Raw genomic sequence first — 23,543 nt, forward strand, 5'->3', positions numbered from 1 at the left:
TAGGGTTTGGAAAATACTTACAGCACTATATGGCAATTTTAGAAAACACGCGGCGTTGCAAACGGCGGCGAAAAAGCAACGTCACAGTGAAAATTCACTGTGGCCGTGGGTTGTGACAAACCCACTTTTGAACGGGGGCAAACTAGGGCTTGGGATTGATAGGGAATGATCTAGGGATGATTGTGAAGCTATTGGAAGTGGTGGTTGGCCGTGGGTGGCGGCGAAATCGCCGGAAAGAGGCCGGATTTCCCAAAAAGGAAAGCTAGCTCGTAGGAGCTATTCCGGTGGTCGTTGGAGGCCGGAAATAGGTGGGTTAGGACGGCAAGGGACCGGTGATGAAGTGGTGAAGAAATGGTGGCCAGAGGTGGAGCGACGGCGGCGGATCGGAGCCAAAGCCGTGCGGGCTTTAAGGAGGATTTTCGGCCAAACGGCCGGCCGATTGGGGGTGAGTTTCGGTGGGGAGGTGCGCCGGAGGGAGACGAAGCGAATGGGACCTGCGGTGAGCCGCACGGTGGCCGGACGGCGGTATACCGGGGAGTTGAAGCTTCCGGCGTGAGGGAGAGAGAAGAGAGAGAGAGAGACCGGGGGGCTCGAGCAGGAAAGAAGAGAGGAAAAAAAAAGAAAAGAAAGAAAAAAGAAAAAGAAAGGAAAAAGAAAGAAGGAAAAAGACAAAAAGGAAAAAGAAAAGGAAAAAGGGAAAGAGATGTAGGGAAAAGACGAGGTCTAATCCTCAGTCCGGGAAAAACAACACTAAACCGCCGAAAAGAGATTAAAAACTGTAAACAATCAAAAGAAATAAAACAAAACATCAATTAAATTAAAAACAATTTTAAAATGCAAATAAATTAAAATAAATAACTAAAATATTAATTAAAATAAAAACAACTATTTCAGCGAAAATACACTCAAAAGCGGGTCATCACATGGCTTAATTCTCATAGCAATTTTTGTTTCCTTGCAGTTTTTTTTCGAATGATATGAACATGCTTACATATCTTTGAATATATGTATTATCTCTAGAAAAAAAAAAATTAAGTAATGGATTGCTTTGCATATTGGTAGGGATATTGAATATATATTATCTCTCGAATAAAGTATCTTGCTCACATGGGTGCTTGTTCTTTGGGACATGCTATGACATTCTATTCCTTTGTTTCATACTTGGATCTTATTTATTGCCTTGATAGTTAGTTTTCACTAGCAGGATTTTTTTATCTCTTGCGGTTATGTATATTGCCTTTGTATTTTAAGAAGTTAATCTCCAAAATTGGAAGTACTTTGGTTTGTGATTCAGCAATGGGATTATCAAAAAAAATGTTTTCTTTCCATGATGTTGAATCTTTTTTACTTTCAGGAGATAGTTTCAATATACCCTATTTTATCAGTAGCAGAAGACAAGTGTAAGCTTGTCAACTGCTTTTTATTCTTGAATCTCTATTTGTATGTCAGCTGAAGCTTCGCATGCTTTTTATATTTTCTTACAGTGTGTAGCCTCTCATCCAGACACAAGGATGTTGTTCCTCAATGGTAATGTTTTTGGTATCTTCAATATGTGAAGACTTTTAGCCATTTTGCTGCCATGTTGTTAAATGTTGTTGCCGTGTTGCATGGAAAGTGGGGGAGCTGAAAGTTTTTTCTCTTCAAAACTTTGTTTTCTTGGGTGGGAGCCATTGTATGTAATGGACTAAATGTCCATGACTTTCTTATTTCGGTTGTAAACTCTAGTTAGGTATTTTTCAAGTATACACCCTGTGTACTTGGGATTTGCCTTTTATGTTGAATAAAACTTCTTGATTACCGATAAAAAAAAAAAAGTTGCATGGAAAGTGTGATGACCCGCTTTTGAGTGTTTTTTTCGCTGAAATAATTGTTGTTATTTTAATTAATATATTAGTTATTTATTTTAATTTATTTGCGTTTTAAAATTGGTTTTTAATTTAATTGATGTTGTGTTTTATTTCTTTTAGTTGTTTTAATGGTTTTTAATCTTTTTCGGCGGTTTATTTCGTTTTCCCGGAGTGAGGATTGGACCTCATTTCTTTTCACATCTTTTTCCTTTTTCTCTTTTTCCTTTTTTCTTTTTCCCTTCTTTTCTTTTTCCTTTCTTTTTCTTTTTTTCTTCTTTTTCTTTCTCTTTCCCGCGTCCGAACCCCCCTGAGCTCTCTCTCTCTCTCCTCCCTCTCCCTCACGCCGAACACCTTCTCTCTACCGGCCCACCGCCGTCCGGCCACCACTCGGCCCCACACCGGTCCCATTTTCTTCCCCTCCCTCCGGCGCACCACCCCTCCAAAGCCCACCCCCAACCGGCCGGCCGTTTGGCCGGAAAAGCTCCAAGAAGGGCGCACGGATTTTGCTCCGATCCGCCGCCGTCGCTCCACCTCCGGCCACCACTTCTTCACCACTTCATCACCGACTCCTTGCCGTCCTAACCCACCCATTTCCGGCCTCCAACGACCACCGGAACAGCTCCTACGAGCTTAGTTTCCGATTTGCACTTTCCGGCCATTTCCGGCGATTCCGCCGCCACCCACGGCCGTTCATCACTTCCAATAGCTTCACAACCATCCCTAGACCATTCCCTATTAATTTCGTGTCCTAGTTTGTCCCCGTTCAAAAGTGGGTTTTTCAAACCCACGACCACAGTGAATTTTCACTGTGACGTTGCTGTTTTTCCACCGTTTGCAACGCCGCTTGTTTTCTAAAATTGCCATATAGCGCTGTAAGTATTTTCCAAACCCTATTTTCAGATTTAAATATATATCGCTCATTCAATTTATTTATTGTTGTTGGTTGTTGATTCCGGACTGAGTCCGAAGAGTTTCGGGGGTCGGATGGATGGAGGACGGAGTTGTCTGTTTAATTGATTTATGTTGTTTGATTATTTTATTATGCATTGTCATGGCATTGCATGGTGCAAGCACGTGTGTTTGTGGAATTGTGTGAAAAGCCTGTGTAATGGCGTGAGTGGTTTTACGGGTACGTGTGTATTACGAGCCCAAGCCGGGATGGGTTATTATCTCGGTGGAGCTCCTTTGGTCACTCGGGAGCGGAATAAACTGAGTGATGTCCCCTGAGTTGTCGCTAGACGACGGGAGCGGGGGCTAGGGGTTGCTTGGCTACGAACGCGCCGGGCGCGGAACCGGGCATCGCCCTACGCACCGACTCCGTGGTCCTTTGCTGGTGAGGGCTAGAGGATGCTTGGCTACGCACGCGCGGGGCGCGGAACTGGGCATCGCTTGTTAGGTGTCACACGCGTGGTGGTACTCTGCGGTGTGGCACTGGAGCCAGGGTGTGCGGATGACCCCTAGGGGAGGTCATGGTGCATGCGGTTAAAATTGGATAATGGTTTGAGAGGCCAAATGGGACTTTTGGCGTGGTATTGGGCCAAATGGACTTTTGGCGAGATATTGGGTCAAATGTGACTTTTGGCGTGTTAGTTAGAAAGGTTGTGTGTTTTTGGGCCAAATGGGTTTTTGGCGTGTGTGGAAAACTTGTGTTTTATGGGCTTTGTGCATTGGGCATGTTTCATGCATCTTGTTTGAGTTTTATGTGTTTTTATCTGGTAGTGTTTGGGTTTTACTTACCTGCGGTACCATTTTTGGTTCCGTAGCTTTTGGTGCAGGAGATGAGGATGAGGAGGAGGAGGCTGAGCCCGAGGATGCGGCTCCGCCGGCTTGCTGATGTTATGCTTTTCTTTATGGTTTTAAAACTGTATTTGTGTTTTTGTAATATTTTAGTTATGTATGTTTTAAACAGCTTGTATTACGTTAAGAAAAATTCTGGTACTTATTTATTGACTTGCTTATCCGCTGCGTGTCTCTTCGTGCACATTAGTTGCCTTTGCACACACTTGGCACCCGTCGATAGGATGGTGATCCGGGTTGTCACCATCCAAACGTCTCGATTTCCCCGTGTTCGGGCATGGGGATTTGAGGGCATCACAGAAAGCACAAGACTATGATTACCCATGAACAATATGTTATGTGATAAACATCTGGAAATACAGGGTCTCTAGAATTATGGCTCCAGGAGATTGAATTTTGATGGATAAAAGACTAACTTAGACTATATTAAAATAACACCAACATTGTAGCTTAGACTCTGTTTATTTTGATAAGTACTTTACATGGGCAGATTGGGATTTTTCTTGTAAACATGTTAGTAGAATTAACTGGTTTTTTTTTTTTAGAAAGTATTATTAGTGTCAATTTGAATCTTGGAGATTTGTATTTGGTTTTTTAGCTTATATTAGACAATTTTTTATGCTCATTTTTGGCTTAACCTCATCTTTTTTTGCTTTCACGAAAGGTTTTTTTTTTCTAAATTCTTTTAGCATTTGCTGCGAAGACAACTCACGGCAAATACTTTTTATTTTGTCGGAAGAAGTTTTTTCCCACAAATGTTGTGGTGGGTAATACTAATACCCACCAGTACCTCTCATGGTAATTGCTCATACTCCCACAAGCTTAAACGAAACTGGACGTGCTTTTGCGATGCGCTTCATTGGCTCTTGCCACGAAATGTGTTATGGGAAAATATAGGTATTGGCCACGAATTAAATCTTTCGTGGGTGATAATACTTTTTGCGGCGAGTTTTACGCCACGAGCTGCCCACAATCACAATCTGTGGGAATAGGGTTTTTCTCACAAAAAGTCGGCTTTTTGCCATGAATCGTCTCCTTGGGAAAATGCCGTATTTGTAGTGATATTGCCAACGATTTAAACAGAGCGAGTGCTCCGCAAGGCATAGAGATCAGCAAAATATCTGGGCTCCTTTAGTTGCACATTTAACAGGATATGAAATGAAATATTTTGTTATAAATTAATTATTATTTTTATTTATTATTAAAATATAATAAATAATTTAATATCTTTAAATTTTAAAATAAAATTAATATTAAAAATTTAATTATATAAGATAAAATGATATAAAATAATTTGATTTTATATAATCAAACCAACCATAAATGAGCTAGTTAGGTGTGGGCTAATGTCTACTCCAAATATCCATACAGTGTAAATAATCTTTTTAAAATACTTTTAACTATTAAAAAAATAAAATTTTATTAATAATCATTTCTTTAAAATATAAAAAAATTAAAAAACAAAATATATGAGTTCACATATTTAATACAAATCTAGTATATAGAACTTAAATTTTGGAGATCAGAAATAGATCAGTGTGTAAGTACGTATTACGTTTACAAGACGTCATTCATGAGATCAAGCTTCCTTTCGCATGCAAGCTGATCGAAGGAGAAGAATATTGGAGAAATGGATGAGAATTAGGTGACCAGGATATTGAAAAGAAAACGCTAAATCAAACCATGATTTTTTCCATTCAATTTTATTGTTTATGCATTTTGTTTTTTTAATTTATTTTTTTATTTAATGAGAAAAGAAGTGATTATTAATAAAGTTATGTATTTTTTTAATTATTAAAGATGTTAAAAAAATATTTAAAACAAAATAATAATAATAATAATAATAATAATAATAATAATAATAATAATAATAATAATAATTTTGTGCTAGCAGTACACCCTTACCGCTGGGTTGCCCACTACTAACAAGATTCAAGAAGAGGAGTGCGGTAACTACAAAAAGATTATACAAAAATAATAACATAAAGTACGTGGCTTCATGTAATTTGGCATATATATTTTACAATAAAAATAATTTTACAATCTGATAAACCACAACAATCCACATTAATTTATGAGATTCATTTTATATAGTCACTTTATGACTAGAGTATTTCTCATATGAAAATTAAGCAGATCTAAAACAAAACTTTCATTCAGGTTGCATGTTGTCGGTCTTTATGTATATACCTTCAAGTACTCGTGTTATTGTTTATGAACGGATCAAAATGGTCCAATGTTTTATGTATGTATGCATGGACTATGGTGATGCAACTTGAAGTCCTAAAATGTTAACCCTGTACCATGAAACCTGTTTTTAGAAATGTGATCGATTTTCTCTACCGTTTGAGGTTGAAGTAATTTATTTAGTCTCCAACCCCACCTCGGTGAAAAAAGGTCTCGCTCGTTGTTATTTAATACTCCACTTTTATTTACTTCTAAGTTGCTCAATTCAAAGAAACCTCTATAGCTCCTAGATCGCTTTGCTTTGTTGCATGTATACTTTAGTAAACTTCTTTCCTTTTTCAAAAAAGGGTCTCGTACGAAAAGAAAACTTGAAAGAAATAAATTAACATAAAACCTCATTGGTAATTCATTACATCTTTCTCTACTTTTTTGCTGGTTTTCTTTTCTTGTGATTTGAAGGAACACTTGATATTACTACAAATTTATTTTAATTCTTAAACAAAGGTTAAGAGAAGTGTTACAACAAACTCATTTTATAACCAACCGTTAACACAAACTAGCGTTGACAGCAATACAACACATTTAATTATTTTTGCTGACAAAATGTCAACTAATTAAAAAAGCATCAACAAGAAGTTCAGTACATACTAGGAATTGACTATGACGATGATGTAACTTAAAGACTTAAAATTTCAATCCAGTACCATGAAATTTTTCTTTAATAATATGGTCTAATTTTTCTGCTATTTCAGGTGTTAAGTAATTCACCCAATCTCCAGTATTACCTTGGCGAAAAAATGCAACATTGTCTACGCCTTAGCTAAAAAGTGTCATTTTATGATTTGGGAAATGCCACTTTCTGCTTTTGTTCACATCCAAGTTGTTTAAGTTATCAAAACTGTTGTAGATGGAGACAAAATAGTAAACGGTGAGTCATGCACCGTTTGCTTCTTTGGCACATTAGGCACCGTTCGGTGCTTTTGTATTGTTAGGCACCTCCCCAAGCATCATGCAGCAAATTGCTGCAACGTAGTGATCTGCTCTCCTATAAATAGGAGAGCTTAAGGGTGCAGACAGAGTGTGCAGCAGAGAGAAAATAGAGAGTGCTGCGTGTGTGCAGGTAGAGTGCATCAGAGAAGTGCATCAAAGTGGGTGAGAGAGAGATTTCTGTAAAAATTATTTTTATAGTGAAATTACAGCAGCTGTGGACGTAGGCAATTGCCGAACCACGTTAAATTTCGTCCCTCCTTTATTTAGAATCGTCTCTGTGTCAGAACAGCTCCCAACAAAAACTACACAACCTTGAAATATCATTCATTGTACCTTTTACCTCTTCTTCTGGAGAAAATGGACAATCTAAGAACTCAGCTATGCTCTTCAAATAGGTGGTGGGTTGCTCTTTCATGTCTTCATACTTCAAGAAAAGCATCTTTCAGCCTGGATTTTGTATGCTTTCCTTCCAACAACTCAAAACATGATCCCAATAAGGGCCAAATGGACTCATTCCCCTACAAAACTTGTCAAAAGCTTCTTCAAGTGAGGCAGTAGTTGGATACACCCTATTCTGGAAGTGCCAAAGTGATACAAAAGTATCTTTAGGGTTTCTATATACATACACAATCTTACATGTTGAATCCTTCACAGATGTTGGTAACAAAGCATAAGGTAAATGAGTTGAGAGGAGTCTTGGAGAGGCATGATTGAGATCTAGAACCTTTTTTTTAGTGTAGATATCTCCTTCCAATAAGGGCACAAGATCATGAGGGAAGTTTGTGAGCAGAGGATGTTCTTGAAGGTTTGGGTAGTGCATCTGGTTCATTAAAGCAAACAAGATCGCCTTTGACCAAGTAGTACCAACTTTGAGAGGGGTCACTAATAGGATATCAGTGTCACGAGCTTGAAAGTATTTTTGTGATGCTATAACTCCTGACATGGCCCAAGTTGGAATCCAAAATCCATGGTACTCGTTGAGAAAGCCTTTATCTTGAGGGCCTATATCGTTTGGCAGGGAAGATATGTTGCCGTCTTTGCATTTTTGACTTGGTCCATCTTATTCTAGGTGCTCAAGAACTGTGGTAGAAGAAGGTGATTGAAGTGTGGACATGATTTTAATAGAAATAATGGTATTGTTGGATCTCTCTTTGTCTTGTGGCTATATATATATAGGAGAAAGGAACAACCAAGGCATGTCAAACTTGCCAAAATAGAGATTAAATTGGCCACGTGGCATTATATTTATGAAGGCAATGGTTTTTTTTTGGGTATTTTGGTCATTTTGTTTCTATGATGTATTTAGATGAAAAATATGATCCTACAAGAAATACAAAAACCTGTTTTTCTTGTGGTGTATATATATATATAATTGATCAGTATTTTGATAATTGCTCTCTAGATGATGTTTAAAGTTTCTTTTTCAATACCTTGTTTCTTTGGAGCTATAACCCTAGACTTCAATCTATCTCTTGCTCTTAGCTTCTTTTGTATTTATCTTATATACGTGACTATCCCTATTTCAAGTATTAATAAAAATCTGTTTTATTTATAAAACAAGTTATGCATGAAGCTATGTATTTTTCAAAGGAAAGAAAGTCTGTTGAGAAATAAGGATAAAAGAATACTAAATTACTAATTAACATGAAGAAGAAATTAAATGAAAATCTTATTAGCGCAAAGAGTATCTGACAATTTGTAATTGTCTGTGCCCATTAAATATAAAAACTATAAGACATACAACTCTTTTTATAATTTTTATATAATTATGTTGTAAATGAAAGATATTTTTATAAAAATAATACTATTTTACATAAATATTCTCATTTTATTATAAAAACACTTATAAAAATAATTGTACATGTTTTTTTGATTCCTTGCTCTTTAAATATTGTCTTTACTAATACCAACCTTTCTAGATCACCCTACATGTGCATGTAGGTTGGGCAATTGGAGATATTTGAGAAATAAAATGAGATGAAATATTTGTGAATAATAATGAAATGATTTGTAAATGATAATAAAATGGTTTGAGTCATGATGTTTTATAGAATTTAAAAAAAAAAAAATTGAGTAAAAATATTATAAAATTAAAATATTATTATAATATAAATATTATTATAATAAAATTTTTTAATACTATATTTATTTTAAAATTTAAAAAATTGAATTAATTTTTTTATATTTTATTTGAAAGTTTAAAAAATTATAATAATTAATTTTAAAATATTTAAAAATAATACTATATGAGAAGATGTGTACACATAATAGTAATCATGAAAAGGGTAAGAAGAGAGCCAGAGGTCGGTACGACATAGAGGTCAGCAAAATGTCTAAAAACCCAGTGCTTCAATCATTTCCCAAGCATATACACGTAGAAAAATGATAGGGATCCGCTGGAGCTCCTGCTATTATTATTTTTTTATTTGGTAATTATTTCTTTTAATTTAGTAATTAAGAAATTACTTTTAATAATATTTTGATTTTAAAACAATTTAAGAATATTTAAAAAATGATGTAAAAACACAAAAAAATTCAAAAAAAAAAAAACTCAAAAATAAAAAAATGACAGTAATATGACACATTTAATTATTTTTGCTGACGAAATGTCAACTAATTAAAAAGACATCAACAACGAGTTCAGTGCATACTAGGAATTGACTATGACGATGATGTAACTCAAAGATTTAAAATTTCAATCCAATACTATGAAGTTTTTCTTCAATAATATGGTCTAATCTCTATGTCATCTGAGGTCATGTGAAGTGATTCACCCAATCTTCACTTTTGCCTTTGTGAAAAAATGGCGCGTTGTCTATGCCTTGGCGAAATAGTGTTCTGCTATGTTTTGGGAAATGCAACTTTCCGTTTTTATTTACATCCAAGTTGCTCAAGTTATCAAAGCTACACAACTGTAAAATATCATTTATTATACCTTTTGCCTCTTGTTATGGAGAAAATGAGTACTCCAAGAACTTATCCTCTTTAAATAGGTGGTGGGTTGCTGTTTCATTTCCTCATACTTCAAGAAGATTATTTTGAGGTTGTTTTTCTATGATTTCCTTCCAATAACTCAAAACATGATCCCAATAAGGACCATAATTTTAATAGAAATGATATTACTATTGAGTCTTTGCTTTGTTTTATGGCTATATTTATAAGGAAAAGGAACAACAAAGATATGCCAAACTTACAATATATAAATATATATATATATATATAAGGGCAATGTGTATATATATAAGGGCATTGTATATATTAAAAGAAAACGGTTACTCGTAAATTTATTAGAAAGCACCTTAATTACTTATTATGTGAGGTTATGAAAGTAGGGGTAATTTTCTAACATAATATTTAATGTTTGCATACCCTTCTACATGTGTATGTGGTGAATATTGAGCTAGTACTACTGCTGTTTTACCCCAAAGAAGTTATATCCCCCCCCCCCCCAACTCCCCAGCTTGCATGTACTCTTTAAATACGGTGCGGGATAGACCCCTCCGCCCCCGCATGGGGCAGATGGAAAAATTTTTTCCCATCCCCCGCCCCCTATGTGTGGGGGCGAGGTACTCCGTCCTGCATGACGAGGTGCGGATTGGGCGGCAATCCATCCCCCCCCCCCCCCCCGGCACACCTGCTGGGCCTTGGGCCCAGAAGTACCTTCTGGCCCAGAAACCTCAGCACAGGGCTAAAAATGGCCCATAAGCTTTTATTTTTGGTCCAAAAAAACTTGTAGGCCATTTTTAGCCTATAAAATTATAAGTAAAAAGACAAAAAATTTTAAAACCAGAATAAAAAAAAAAAAAAAAGTGTCTTGGATCGTAATTGATTTTATGGCTAATAAAAGTTACTAGTCTAAGAGTCTAATACCTAATAAACTAATAATAATAACTAAGCTATTACAAAATTGAAAGGCTAAACAATTACAAAATTACAAACATAAAAGTGTCCAAAGGACATTGTATCAACATTACAAATCATTGAATACAAAATATGAACAAATAATTAAAAATTGAATATTCTAAAGAGGGACTCAGAGAGCTGTCAGCTATGACTTGTCTTTGACTGTGACACTTGGAGCGGCCTGGACTTGAGCACATTTTTATATTGTAGAGGTGCTAGACGTCGTCTCATATGTTACTACAAGAATTAATATTAAAATTAATAATGATGAAATCAAAATGATTATAAATAAATCAAAATAATAAAATAAAAAATAATTATCAGGTGGCCCAAATCCAAATTGATCACCACCCTCATCAATCTCCTTAAAATATAAAATATTCGGGACATGAATATCCTTTCCTATTGTCCAACTCTGTGTGCATATAAATGCCTCTACAGTTGTAGGAGACAATGAACTACGGAACTAATCCAATATATGACCTCTGGTACTAAAGGCTGACTTTGAGGCAACGGTGCTAATAGGGATGGCCAAAATATAATGGGCAATTTCAAAAATGATGGGATATTTCTTTGAGGCATTCTTCCACCATCCTAATATATCGAAATTATCATCATCATCTTGGATCATATCCTTTGACAAATAGTTGTCTAACTCGAAAACCACCTCCGTAGATTGATTGACTAGTGTGAGATTCTATGCGAGGGTCATAATCCATGGCATTCTGCGCTTCTTTGTAAGAGGCCCGGTCACGGTGTCTGTAGAAGACGTTGGGGTAGGTGTATGTGTCTTGGATGCAGTACCACCCTTAATTGCATTAAACTCATCATACACTTTAGTCAGGGTATCTCGGGCCAATTCACCAATAAGTTCAGTCCATAACTGATCATGAGCAAGTCCCAACCCATATAACAGGCCTGAAACTTTTAGACGGGGATCAAGAATAACAGCCATATATAACAAAATATTTATTCTAGTCAAATCTTCCTAATACTTGTCATATTTTAGCATCATGGTCACTGTCATCCCCCTCATCCTTTCATTGGAACCCCTACGCATATCTTCTAATTCTTCTTTCACCCTACATATTTGTTGATAAAACCCATGGGATGTAGGGTACAAAGAACCAGATATATTCAATGTGACATCATAAAATAATTCTAGAAAATCAAACAGAAATAGAAACTACAACCCAATCATCATCATTAGGCTTTCGTAATCCCCCATGCTCATCAAAGTATTTGACATATTGGATATCTTCATCACCCAATAATTGAAAGGATTCTTGGGCCGCCTTCAACATCAAGAAGGTTGAGTTCCATCTGGTAGGAACATCAGTACAAAGACCCTTCTTCGATGTTATGCCCGCAGCCTTTGCAATAACTTTAAATTTCTCCAATCTAAAAGGAGAAGACCTCACAAATTTCACAGCCATTCTAACTCGTGCAACTGAGTTATCAACATCTTTCAATCCCTCAGTCATAATTAAATTCAAAATATGTGCAGCACATCTAACATTCAAATATTCAACACCCAAGAATGTCTTATTTGCATCTTTAAGATAATTCTTTAGATATCCCAAGGTAACATCATTAGACGATGCACTATCAACCGAAATAGTCAAAAAAATTTCCAACCCCCACTCCTTTATTGCGACCTCCAAGGCCTTCCCAATCGTCTCACCCTTATGATTAGTTATTTGATAAAATTTAATAATCTTTTTGTGAAGAATCCAATCAGAATCAACAAAATGCACAGTCAATGACATGTAATTCATATTTTGGATAGAAATCCAAGTATCGGTAGTGAGGCAAACTACCAAACCCGCAAATTGGCCCCTCAAAACATCTTTATCATGGAAGTACATTTTTTTAATATCCTTTGCCACAGTGTGACGAGAAAGAAGTACAAATCTCGGTTCCAACTCTTGAATAAATTATTGGAACCCTTTATCCTCAGCAAACTGAAAAGGCAACTCGTCCATGATAATCATACGTGCTAACTTCCTTCTATATTCATCGGGATTATATTTCGTATACCCCTTCAATGTTGGACCCCCGACCCCACTACTCTCATCCGTCATTTTAAAATCTAGTCTAGATTGACCATTCTCTACTAAGGATTTTAAAATTGGACTCTTCTTGCGTTGTTCCTTTAAATGGACCTTCAGCTGGGATGTACCATGTTTCCTATAGTGACATCCATAGATTTTTCCACAGTGATTATATTTAGTTTGTGGGTTGTTAGGGTCACCACCCTCTAGTTTGGTAAAGTGTTGTCAAACTATGGATGCAGGTTTCTTGCCCTGTGTGGGCTTTGAGGCAGGGTAAGGTGTATTCCCTGTAGGGGTAGGAGTAGGGTTAGGTTCTGGGGTAGGGGTATTGGCTGGGGCAGGCGAGCTATCACTGAAATCCGAAAACATTCTTGATTCTCCAACACAAAAAAAAAAAAAAAATTCAAAGTGCAATCTAACACAATCATCAAAAACTACATACAAATAGTAGACCCACATATTTTTTTAATTTTTTTTAGGGGTTTCATTGATTAAAACCCGTAAAGGGCTTTTGGGGTTTCAATCAATGAAATCCCTCAATTAACACGCATGCATTTTGATATATATGTTACAAGCTGCCAATTAACATGCATCATCATGTATGTGTAAAAAATTTCAAAGCAAACAAGAGAGGAAACCACATATTACAAAAGAAAACAAGAGAGGAAACCCTATTCAATCTCTACCCAAATTTACAAAAACAAAAACCAAAAGGATTGAAGATTAGGAAAAAAACACATAAAAATTCATTAAAAAAAAAAATTAGGGTTTCAGATTGGAACCTTTCCAATCCGAAACTCTAAATTAATTGAGGGGTTTCATTGATCTAAACACATTACATTCTCTACTAATGTAATGTCACTACCCGTTGTTCAAACCATCTTGGGAACTCCTCTTCATGTTTCTGGTCTATATCATTTACTCCTAGTTCCTTGAGCATGTTAATATGATAACTGAAATTGATGATTACCACATGTATTTTATATTCTTAGAATTTTGCAAAAGTAAATGAGCGAATATCAAATTAAGAAAAGATTAGAACTTACTTCAAGTAATTCTCTATCTCAGGGCAATTGTTCAGCACGTACAACTGAGCTTTCTCAAACTCTCTTCCACATAAGTCATAACCACGTACTGCACTAAGTGGACGTACTTGTTGGGAAAAACATTTCGTTGTCTTGCTCGGTCATTTGAACTTGACCCCCATCATTTGAACTTGATGTGTCTGTGCCACCTTCATTTATAAACATTCTCGCACCGATGTCACCTAACATTTTCTCCATATCCTCATCATATTCATCTCCAACAACATCTGGCTGTATATCTTCATCGATCTCTTCTTCTTTATGTTGAACCTCGAATGAAGTTGGATATGGTTCGCTGTATAAGACCCAATCAGTATAACCCTTGTCAATACCTTTCACAAACAGATGCTCTCTCACCAAGTCTATCTTATAAGAGCACAAATTTTTGCATTCTTTACATGGGCATCTAATACGCCCATCACTATCACATGTACCCAATGCAAACTCTAAGAATTTCTTAACACCTTCAGCATATACGTTGTAATTCTGACCCAATCGATCACTAAGTCACATCCAACTCTTATCCATGCCGACTATCTTCATTACAAACAATCACGTGTGCATTAACAAACAAACATGTATCATGTATCATGTATCAATCAAGGAGTATCCCGCCTTACACCAGGTAATTGGTCATATCCCATTCGAAATTGTAAGATCATAGTCGCAAACCTATCCTCTATAATCTGTCATGTCCAACAAAATTTCGACAGCATCTCCCCATAGTTCTCCAAATATGCTCGTCTGGTTGTGTGCACCGACAATTAACACGTCCATACACCATCACCAAATATGCATATCCAGAGAACAATGGATGAATGAATCTACCAAAATTTTAATGCTGGACGTATAACAGATATAAATCGATAGTTTGTGAGAATGATCTTACAATTCCAAACTGTCCACTTTGGACAATTCAAGAGTTATCAATCTTTCAATTCATCCAGATTGATAATTATCGAACGGGTCTAAAGTTTATTTTGATGAACAAGCAATATAAGATATGCTAACATGTATCATACAAACAATGCAACATATGCTAATTAAAAGTCAATTGATTAAATTAAATATTTAGTATTTAAGTATTATTAAATCTTAACTATTTGCATTTTAATTCCAAACTTTAATTTTATTAATTTAAATAGTTAGTATTTAAATATTATTAAATCTTAACTATTTGTATTTTAATTCCAAACTTTAATTTTATTAATTTAAATAGTTAGTATTTAAGTATTATTAAATCTATAATATTTGCATTTTAATTCACCTTCAATTCATTAATTTAAATCTTAAGTATTTACGTATTATTAAATCTTAACTATTTGTATTTTAAAACATAACTTTAATTTTATTAATTTAAATATTTAGTATTTAAGTATTATTAAATCTAGAATATTTTTATTTTAAATAAAATTAATTTTATGAATTTCAATAGTTAAGTATTTAAGTATTATTAAATCTTAACTATTTTTATTTTAATTAACCTTCAATACTTTAATTTAAATATTAAGTATTATTAAATCTTAATTATTTGTATTTTTTTAAAATTAAGTTGATTAATTTAAATTTTAAGTATATGTTCAATTATAAACTCTTAATTATTTGTATTTTAAACTAAATTCATATACTTAATTTAAAAATTAAGTATTATTGAATCTTAATTATTTGTAGTTTAATTAATATTGAAATTGATAGAATTAAAGATTTAGTACTTTTTTAATTTGTAATTAATATTTTAACACTGACCAACATAACGTTCAAACGGTGAACAAAACCGTTCGAACGGTAAACGTGTACCATTTCAATAGGTCTGGAATAGATGTCTTCAATCTCTGCCAACATATATGTTACTCATTACATCAAACGAAAGCACACAATATCACAAACTCAGTGTAGCAAATGAAAACACTTATATTCAAACCAAAATGAGTCAAAGATAGCATAAATACTTGGTTTTGATAGATGAAATTGCAAGAGCACATAATGCCAAAACCTTGAAAAAGCTCTTCAAAAAACAGTAAAAATAACCTCTTAATCCGAAAATATACGAGATGGACGAAAGCTATTAATATTTGGGGGCTGGATTGAGAGAGAATGGCATTGGTTGGAAGGAAATGAACTGGGAGCGACACTGGGAGTAGTGAGACGAGCTTGAGATTGTGATGTTCTGTCGGCTAAATGTAGAATATTTACGTTTGAACAGTCACTTACTAACCGTTCGAACATGAAATTATTTTGCAGAAAAGTTTTTCCCCGTGATTTTAACGTTCGAACATGAAATATTACGTTCGAATGTTAATATCCCGGGTACAAAAACATTCAAATGCAGAATAATAAGAGTTCAAACGATTTTCACACCCTTGGTCAGTGTACCTTTTTTATTCGATTAAAAATTGGATTTGCACTAGATTATAGCTACTAATATCCTCTAAAAGTTTCAAGCCAAACTGAATCAAATTAAAGTGCATTTCTTTCCGGGAGTACAAAGCCTAAGACATTCTATGTTCATAATGATATTGGTCATTGACAATGTCAGTTTCATGCATTATAGCACTAAACAAGAGCTTTACAATATGAAATTAAAAAAAAAAAAATAGAAAGGCCCTTGATATATCAATTACGAAGAGATCACCATCATGCAGTGGAATCAAACTGTAATCGAAATGAACTGTTTTTTATCTAATTAGCTTTACAAATTCAAGATGTCAAGTAAAATAATAATGTTAAATTGCTAAATAAGACAGAGGAAATGCTTACAAGCTTCTTATCTTGGAGACAATGATTAAGAATTATTTTAAAAAAATGCATATCTTATCTCAGAGACTGCACTTTATTACAGAGTCTCTTTGGCCTCAAGAAGGAATGAATAAACTTGGCATATGATTATTTAGTTTGATCTAATGAACAACTTGACATCGGTAGCTATAACATATATGCTTGATTATATATTATAATCAAATATTACTATATATGTTAATATGTTAATATATTAAACTATATATAACATATATATACTATCATATATAGTGTCATCTATAGTGCTAGAATATAGAGTGTTAGTTAATTAGCTTATAACAAAAATATAATATGTTAATATACTAAACAAGTCATAACATGCATTTACAACAACACTATTATATGTTATATAATATTATTATATAGAGAGCTCTATATAGTATACTATATTATACTACATCATATAACTTATACTATATATAATATAATATAATATAATATAATCTATTAAATGAAAATATACTATATACTATATTATAAATAATAAATATAGTAATCATGAAAAATTATAATGATAAAAATATCATCTTTTAATAATAACCGTAATTACAGTTAATACGTTCAAACGGTAACCTAATACAATTTGAACGTTATTGCATATATAAGTTGCCATGCACATCATTTTCACGGAAGCCAAACGTGTGCATTTCTAACGTTCTCTGCCGTTAACCGTCGATCTCCGCCATTCAACGCCGTCTTCTCTGTCGTAAACAGTACCCACTCGGTGCCAATCGATCTACACACCGGTATTCTTCTTTTTCAAAGCTATTTACCGTTTAGATTTAGGTTTTGATGGATTATTTGTTTGAATTAGGATAAACCGATTTATCCATCAATACTCACCGTAGATTTGCTTTAATCCTTTGTAGGAATGTTTATTTAAGTTTCTATTTGATTTATTTGGGTGAAAAATCCATGAAATCGAAGGATTTCAAGTATTTCAATGGCTGAGTCGACTCGGTCTGGACGCCCAAATCGATTCGAATACCTTCGAACACTATAAATAGCGTTCGAACGGTATTTACTAACCGGTTGAACGTTTGTTTAGGCGTTCAAACGTTCATCACAAAACAATGCAACCGTTCGATCGTTCTTGTAAATATTGTTTGAACGGTATTCAAACGTTTGAACGTTGTTTTAGACGTTCAAACGTTATGGCCAAGTGGTAACCCGTTCAATCATTCATGTAAACGTTCGAACATTACATAGACCGTTCGATCTCTATGTTAGGTATTCGAATGGTAAACGTTATACATTCGAACGTTGTTTTACACGTTCAAATGTACAGTTTTTCCGTTCGAGCACTATTTTAGATGTTCGAATGGTATAAAATATTTTAGTAATATTTATTAATTTTTTTTTTCCATATTATAGTTCCAATCAATTTTAATTAAAAACAATTTCTATTTTATAATACAATTAATGTCATAATTTAAAAATATAAAATTTAATATTAATGTTTCTATTAATATTAATCACATTAATATTAAATAAAGTGATATTATTTATTAAAAGTTATTTTGTTCACAATGTATTGCTTTATTAAATTGCTATTCCTTGATGTGTACTGTGAATAGTTATTTAATGTATTTTTATTTTTAATGTTGTGTATCTAAAATTTAATTATAAATTTCAGGTTGATTATAATGTCTTCTTCTAGGATGGGACGTAAGCGACGTAATTCTGGTGAGACTAGTAGTGGTCCGGTCAGGGAGAGGATTGTTTCACTGCAGCAATTAGTGAAGATTTCTGATTTTCAGAGTCTTGTCTGGGAGGGTCATTCACTGCCAGCAGTCTTCAGTGATCGTGATTGGAGACCTATCCTAGACACACGAGAGGAAGCATGGGAGCCAGTCTCCTATATTGACATTTTTGCTGAGTTCTATTGAGAGCTCGGTAGTGCCAACCCCGATGACGGAGGGGCCTGCAGGATCTCTGTCTGAGGAGTACTCGTTGTATTTTCACGGGTACTACTTGCTGATCATCTCGGTATTCCCAGGCTGCCAGATTCATATCTGAATGTGGTGCCTAGAGAGTCTGATCCTTCAGCTGAGGCAGAGACACTGAGGAGGAGGCATCAGTTTATATTGATGAGGTCGATACCCTTGCTGATCATGAGGTGAGGGATTTGGTTGTTGGTCCAGATGCTCCACCGTATGACTGGATGAAGAGCATCAAACAGGCAGATTTATCTTCTTTCTTCAAGATTTTAAATTTGATAATTGCCAACAACATTTACCCCTCGGCAGTACAAGATAGAGGTTGGTATTAATCGAACGAAATTTATGATACGAGTCGCTCATGGCATTCCTATCGACTTGGTGGGGTATATATTCGATAGGATTCGATTAGAGTCTCAGTACATTTCGATGGATATACTGCCATTCGGGATCCTGATTACCTTATTTCTACTATTTGTTGGTGTTGTGCATGATGTTGCTGAGCGTAAACGGGAGCCTATGGGACCGATAAACAGCACCACCTCCTCACGCAGCACGGGACACTCGAGACTGCGTCTTCGTGGACATGTTCCAGAACTGGTTGATCCTCAGAGAGATGTAGAGCCGGGAGATCATGGAGTATCAGCTGCTAGGACATCTACACAGGCCGAGGCATCAGTAAACAATGTTACTCATGAGGAGATGGCCGAGATTATGCGTGCAGCGATCAGCGAACAGACATCAGTGGTGATTGATGTAGTGCATATGGAGATCCATTCTACTGTGTCTGTGCTTCGTACACAGATTGATGTCATGTCTGCGACTCAAGTCACCATCAGTACTCAACTGACACAAATATAGGAACGTATAGCTGCAGTCGAGGAAGTGTGCAAAGACTTAAGTCTTAATTAGTACCTTCTATCTTTTTTATTTATTAATTTTTGTTTTAAGCATGGACAATATTTTGTATTTTGTAAATTCAGTATTTAACTATGAAATAGTATTATTTTATATTTTCTAAACTAATTATTAATTTATATTATTCCTATTATTTAATTAACCAATTTCTTATATTTACTAGTTAATATAAATATAATTCCGTAAAAAAAAAAAAAATCCTGGTCACCGTTCAACCCCTTTAAATCATGTTTGAACCGTGCTGATGTATCATTCGAACGATTGAACTTTAATGTTTGAACGATGCATCAATTTCTCTCTAAAAAATATTTACTTAACGTGTCAAAACTACGTTCAAACGGTACAATTTATACGTTCGAATGGTGAATCTTTAGTGTTCGAACGGTTAACTAATTTGGGACAAAATATTTCGTTCCTAACTAGACCGTTCGAATAGTCTGGACATTCCATCATTTTTTGAGAATGAAATTCATATTTCGTTTCAAAATCTAACTTTTTAGGATGATTTTCATTTCGTCCCAAATCAAAATCGTCCCAAAATCTCTTTTTTCTTGTAGTGTTGACATTCCGCTCATAGGAATCAGATGTTTATAGAAAAAGATTTTAATGTTTTGCTTTATTTTATTTGTTCTTATTTCCGTGTTGTAAATATTGAATTAAATTTTTATTGTTTTAGTATATATTTTGCTCTATTTTTATTAATGCTTGTAATATATATAAGTACAAAGCATCAGCGTGTAGTTATAGATATATTTTTTCAAAAATAATGATTTTACCGAATTAGACAAACTTGCTTTGCAACCAACAACCACACAAAAATTTTAATGTCGTCTTCATTAATTCTGTAGAGGATGATACAAAATGATGGACTAGATTTTGTAGAGTCTGGTATCAAAAGACTCATATTTTTATTGGACTTCTATTAAACTTATCGTAGGCTACATTGTTAAAACTATCGATGTTATAAATATATATTAGACTATGTTATATTTGAAACTAATTTTTTTATCTTCTAATCTTTGCAAGCATATAATTATTATATTTTACTTAACTATCATCACCCACAAATATATTATTTTTAAAAAAATAGTTATTTCACCGATCGAATTAAGCAAACATGCATTTTGCACGTTGCTTCATCCTAATATATATAAAAAAGGCTTACAAATATTAACACCTTGTTTGATTATATATTATATGATATGAGATAAAATTTAAAACTTAAATAAAATATTATTAAAATATAATTTTTAAATATTTTTTTATTTTAAAATTTAAAAATATTAAAATTTTATTTTATTCTGTGTTAGAGTTTAAAATAAATGTTAATAATCAAATAAAATTAAGAAGATTTATATAACTAAATGAGACATAAATATTTTGTTAGAAAATTACTCCTACTTTTAAAAAACAACGTGTATATTGACACGTAAGGAGAGATGGTAGATTTCATTTAATTGGACAGCTAAGTAAATCCCCATGTACAACATATATATTATTTTTTAATCTTATCTCATTTCCATCATGTACAGTTTGTTGTCTGCAATGGATGTTATGGGAAGTTTAAGTACATGATGATGTATACCTCGATCGGGTACTGTACTTCTCTATATATACCCATAACATTGACAGTAACTAGGTACGTCTGTACTATCAAGCACGTACTGAACAATTTAGGTGTAATAACGATCATACTACTACATCGGTACTTTGTACTTCCCTTCCTTCTTGAATCATGTTTACACTCGATCCACCTTTCCCTATAAGAAAAATCAATTTTTGCTGTCAAGTTATTATGCTGCGTACATTTTTTAGATGTAACAAAGGGTTAATTACTGTAGTGACATTTTTCTTGTGACGGGACTTAAATTCGCAGTGGGTGATATGTATTACGACGAATTAGACTCGTCGTAAGAATTTATTTTGGTTGTGCACATGGAAATACGTTTGTCATTCTATTGCAGCGATATTTTCCCAGCCGCATTAAACTCCACCAGGCAAATGCGAGGAATTGCCTAAAAATGTCTCTCCGCAATCAGTTGTGCCATCGAAATTTTCTAGAAATTGGCTTCTTGGTGACCATCGACCTTGAAACCTGACACCGTCCACCTCCTCCATGCCGGCGTTCCATGCCTCCTCGCCTGGCTGGTAAGTTGATCTCCTTTGTCTCTCTCTTTATATTTCACCATACGTTCGTATAATTCTCTCTCTCCCTCTCTCTTCCTACCCAATCAAGGCTGCCCCATCGTGCAAACCTATGCGCTTTACAGCTTCCTCCACGCTTACTAATTTGAGCTTACTATCTCCTCTTCTTTCAATCTAGCTGGAGCAGGGTCTCCCTCAATTCTTGTCTATCTCTCTCAGATTTTGGGTTTCTAAAATCACAATTGTGTTTTGGTCATTTGCAAGTGATAGGTAAAATTGCCATGCTTTATCTACTTTACAATAATTTATTTGCGGAAGGATTTGTTTTGAGAGGTTTTTAGATGCTAGCATATACGTACTTGTGAGTTTTTGGGGGTTTGGCCAACATAGAACAGGGTCCTAGCGAATGGGGTTAAATTCATGTATGTGGGATGTTGTATGATTTTGGTGGCAGATGGGGTTGATCGCAGCAATAAATGGATTGATGGGGGATTTTGTTTGATGCCTTTAATATTTCCCTTTGTTAGCTGCCCAAATCTAACAAACAGCTACTGGAACCCGTGTGGTTGTGTGTAAAGCAGAGAAATTGTAATACTGACATGAAATAAGTAGAAATAGGACTGGTATAATCTTTTACTTTACTGAAATATGCTTGCTTAGAAAAACAAAAAAAGTATAAATAGGATTGGGAAATAGTCACAAGCTACATAAAGTTCAACCTCTAGCAGTAATTGAATCATACTAGCTAAGGTTTACAACAAGATCCTTCTAACAAAAAGTAGTTTTTTTTTTTTTTTTTTTTTGGCTTGGTCTATTGTATTACCTGTCTCCCTTAATAAAAAAAAAAAAAAAAAAGTATAAAGGGACATTTGTGGCTAGTTTTCATGAAGGATTAACGAATTTCATCTTGCATCTATAACCAATATGCATGATTTACAACAAGTTTTATTTGTTAGTAGTTTTCATGATTTGTTTGTATCCCTCTCTCTTGGTTTTCTAACTTGGTAAAACAGTGTATTATGTCTAGCTTCCGCAACATCCCTTGTAATTTTCTAACAAACCTTTTTCATTTGATGACAAAAACAAGACCCAATAATTTCTGCTTGGTTCCTCTTCTGCCTTATAGCCATCCTACCCACTTGGAGAAGTTACCATAAGCGGCTACAACAATTTATCATACTTGTTGGATAGAAAACACGTATTTAATTTCCACTCTATCCAAGTTACTAGTTTCATAGAGAACCCAAAAAATTCATTTAATTGAAGTTTTTAGTATAGATAATATAACCAGTTTTTTGGATGTACTGCAATTGAAGAGAAAATGAAATTTTGAGAGAGGATCTCACCTAGACAAATTGGATTTCAAATTAAGTGCATTAATCTGAAATGGTTTACTTATCAAGTTATGTTAAATTATAGACTTGCTTGCTAGCTTGATCTGTGGTTTGCTTAATTTCTGTGAATATAACAATAATTCAAATCAGCGATTTTACAACATAGTAGAAAACAACTATTAATGACATAAAACATCGTGTTTGTAACTTCTCTCTTGTTCCTGACATTTTTTACTTTGATATTGTTGATCTGAAAAACATCCATATATATATTATTTATATATATGGATGCGAATAGCATTCCATTTCAGAATAGTACTGGCCTTTGTGTAATGGTAGAAATCATAATGCTTAAGTAATTAACGCCATATTAACAAGTTGTTGGAGGTTTCATATATATATATATATATGTATTTCTCTTCTTCTTCTTTTTTTTTTCCTCCAGAATGTTATACTTCATGAAAACTCCAGAGATAGATACATATGACAAGTTGTCTAAATTACCAACCAGATCAACTACTGTATTTGGTATAAATGACGCTAACTT

At 34.3% G+C, this 23,543-nt stretch overlaps 1 pseudogene; it reads right to left on the reverse strand.

The window, feature by feature from the left end:
* Positions 1-6,515: 6,515 nt before the first annotated feature.
* LOC122309560 lies at positions 6,516-7,932 on the reverse strand (annotated as a pseudogene).
* Between the last annotated feature and the right edge of the window lie 15,611 nt (positions 7,933-23,543).

This window comes from Carya illinoinensis, chromosome 5, assembly GCF_018687715.1.
Source record: "Carya illinoinensis cultivar Pawnee chromosome 5, C.illinoinensisPawnee_v1, whole genome shotgun sequence".
NCBI lineage: Eukaryota > Viridiplantae > Streptophyta > Magnoliopsida > Fagales > Juglandaceae > Carya > Carya illinoinensis.